This window comes from Hipposideros armiger, unplaced genomic scaffold (genome assembly GCF_001890085.2).
Source record: "Hipposideros armiger isolate ML-2016 unplaced genomic scaffold, ASM189008v1 scaffold_1404, whole genome shotgun sequence".
Classification (NCBI taxonomy): domain Eukaryota; kingdom Metazoa; phylum Chordata; class Mammalia; order Chiroptera; family Hipposideridae; genus Hipposideros; species Hipposideros armiger.
In genome coordinates this window covers 119,351-123,188 of record NW_017732754.1, presented here as the reverse complement: position 1 = coordinate 123,188, position 3,838 = coordinate 119,351, and positions in this window count along the sequence as shown.

Below are 3,838 nucleotides of genomic sequence, written 5' to 3'. Positions count from 1 at the left end.
TTCTAGGCAACAGGTAAAATTATATTGTGATGAAAATAGTATGTTTGTGATGTAGTTAATAAAGCTAAAGCCCAGCTTTGTCTACTTCCACCTGCCCTCCCCACAGTTTTTTATTTTTTTATTTATTTAAAAAAAAAGATTTTTATTGGGGAATTGGGGGAAGGGGAACAGACAAGTTGCTGTCCTTTTTTTTTTCTTCAGTCTAGTTGTGGAGGACGTTGCTTCACTGGCCCAAGTTGGCACCATCATTGGGCTCTTCCTGGGCGAGGCAGATCAGTCNGAGGGCAGTGTCACTGGCCCTCATATGTGGGATCCAAACCGGGGCCCTCTGGTGTCCCAAGCCAGTTCTTAACCATCGCGCCACTCGGCCGGCCCAGTATGTATCTATTTTGGATTATGACACAAAATGTATTTCTTACCATGAGTCTTGGTCATAAAACTCTAAAGCCACTGCTTTAGCCTGATCTCAGTCCCCTCTGAGCTCCCACGACTTAGTATTTCTATCACTCCTCTGGCCACATTTTTTTTTTTTTCCCCAGCTAAGCCATCTTGCCCCTTGTTGACAGCTCAGCGGCTGCTCAGCTCGGGCTGGGACTCGAACTGCTGTTGCTAAGAGCTCGCACTCTTGAGCGAGCTCTTAACCAACTGAGCCACTCGGCCGGCCCCTTCCTCTGGCCACATTTATATTATTGGTTAATAGTTTGTCTAACTCGTGTTCTCAAATAACTGTATATTTATGTCTTACTCCCTAAACCTGTCAGAATCTTGATGGCAGGGACTGCGTTTTCCATGTTTTGGAATCCTCCACAATTGTATTTCAGTCACACACACATATATTTGAAAGGATGGGGTTACTTTAACACAGCAATTTAGAAGATCAAGTTTTGAGTCCACACTTGCCTGCAAAGAGATCTTGTGGCTCTTGGTCTTGTTCCTCATGGATTCCATTTTCTTTGGAGCCACTGTTGACAGGAAGGGAAGTAATTCTCTTTGGAGACTGGGGCTTGCTCTGAAAACAAAGAGATTCTCTTGAATAAAACAGTACCATTAAAAACAAGCCTAGAAAGTTACTTTTAATGCATCCCTTGGTCGTTCCCACAGGTGTTTGGGGGAAGACAGGAGCAACAGTCAACCAGTTTAATAAGCAGCAAGTTATTATTAGTGATTAAGTGCTGCCCCAAGTGATCACAGAGCTAAAATAAACTCACACACTTTAGAGTTAATTTCTAAAACCATAACCTTGCTGAAATGCCCTACCCCAAAGCACATGATACTGATGTGGGTATGTGTACACACAGATAATTTTCAAAAGAACCTGTCCAAATGCATTCCTCCTTCTCAGTTGATGACCTTTATTCTTTCACATGCTGACAGGGCACATTCTAGTGACCAGGACACCACACTGGAGTCCAGATTTTAAACTCTGGTTCTGGCTTAAACTGTTCACTGAAGCCCAGTTGTATGGATATTACTGACCCCTCTGACAGGCAAAAGAAGGTATAACACTTTACATGTAATGCTGTTTGTAAACATAACTTATCTTTTCATTCTTAACTTACACTGACATAATTTTCAACCACACCCGTGTCAGGCTAGCATAATAAAAACCAGTCATGCTTAGCCTAGTGGGCACATAGTGAAAATAGTCGGTTCATGACCTTTATCAAAAGCTCAGTGATCTGCCGCAAACAAGGGGGGGGGGGCGGAACCCCAATGAGTACCAGAATGAACAAAGCTGGATTGTGCAGAAAATGAACAGAGAGCTGGGAATCTGGCTTCAAAAGCTATGGTGTGATACTGCAGGGTTTTGAAGTTGGGCCCCAAGGCCAAATCAGTTAAAGACCTGACTTAAGGAATCTTTTATGAAACATTTCCCAACAAATCTGAGTGACTTTGTTCCTCAGAAACAGACATTTTCTGACCCAACAGAACAAAGTGAAATGACAGCTCTATTGGGTACTCTGAATGAATGTGCCATGCAAACAGCTGCATCCCAATATTGGGGCCACCCAGAGAGAGAAACTGTTACCAATATTTATTTATTTATTTTTAAAGATTTTATTGGGGAATTGGGGAAGGGGAACAGACAAGTTGCTGTCCTTCCGTTCTTCAGTCTAGTTGTGGAGGATGTCACCTCACTGACCCATGTTGGTATTATCATTATGCTCTTCCCGGCTGAGGCAGTCGGTCGCCGGCTGTTCCACGGCCACTCACCGTGGCTCATGGCAGCCCACTGCAGACTACGCTGTGGACTCACGGCAGTCCAGCTCCAGGTTGAGCTGTTGTTCGCCATCTTAGCTGTAGCAGGCACAGCGTCTCTGGTCCCCATATGGGATCTGAACCAGCGACCCTGATGTTCAAGCTCACACTCCTAAGCCAACTCTTAACCAACTGAGCCACTTGGCTGGCCCATTACCAATATTTAGTTTTATATTAGCAAACAATGTTTCTACTGGAACTTTCCTATGCTAATGAAGTTTAATGAGCTCTTGGTTGTATATGCTTAAATATTACACCAATTCTGTTAGTGACTGTCTTCTAGCTGCTTCCACAATTTTAAAAATAACAAAATCAATGCATACACAGACAATAATAGGGCAAAAACAAAACCCCCGGTTACCTTTTGCCTCACACATTGCCAATCACCACCCTACATATAAATTGCCTTCCTATATATGCCTGTGCTCTTCTATAGTATAGGGATCTCATAAAGCCATTTGATTTCAATTCAGTTCCCACTGATACCAGTCATCTGTAGATGGAGATATAGGAGAGATTAGAACCCCAGATACATTAAGGATATATGTATACATATATAATTTACCACTAGCTCACTAGAGACTAAAGCAACAGGAAAGGCACCAGGTGAGAATTTAGCCATTTTTAAAAACACCTGGAAGAACCCATTCCCGTGATAAGGAGATGAATGAAGCCAGCTTTCTATTTCTGATTTACCGTCTAAACTTGGAAGTTTTAAGACTAAGAGCATTTTCTGCTAGCATAGCAGTCTATCCCTGAGTAATCAGAAGAGACAGACCCAGATGGAGGGGACACTACAGTGACAACTAGAGCACGATTACCTGTCTTTCCTCCTCCACCAGACCACCTTTAAGCCCAAACCATAGTGAGTTGCTTGACTAGAACTGTGATGAAAACAAAGACTTGTGTTTCCTTAGTAGCTAGGTAACAACTACCTGTGAGAACGGAAAACTGCTCCTCAGATAGTCTCTGGGGCTCCATCCCAAAAACCACTCAAGTTTGAGTTCTAAGAATGCTGAAGATAGACTGATTGCTATATTTACTACCCAAATCTTTCCTCTGTTAATTCTCTACATAATTAATCTTCTCTGTGGGTAAGATTATATTCTGTATTACTCCTCTACCATCTGAGAATTTTTTCATGTCATTAAGAATTGTACAAAAATCCCACTCGTAGTGACTTAACTCCTCATAGTCATTTCTCTTAGGATGGATATACAGTTTCCAGGTTCTTCATCATTACAAATACTGATGTGATATCCATCCCTATATGTAAGTCCACATCTGATTATTTCCTTGAGATAGATTCTTAAGTAGAATTACTGGACATAAAAGTTTCAAAGGCTCTGCTAATCTGCCTTTCAGAAAGACCACCAGTTTACATTCGCCCCCCTCCCCTCCCCCAATTATATAAGTTCTGCATCCACAGCAACATAAAGCATTCTCTTTAAAAAAAAATCTTTGGGCCGGCCGAGTGGCGCGATGCTTAAGAACTGGCTTGGGATGCCAGAGGGCCCCGGTTTGGATCCCACATGAGGGCCAGTGACACTGCCCTCCACAGCTAAGATGCTGAACAACG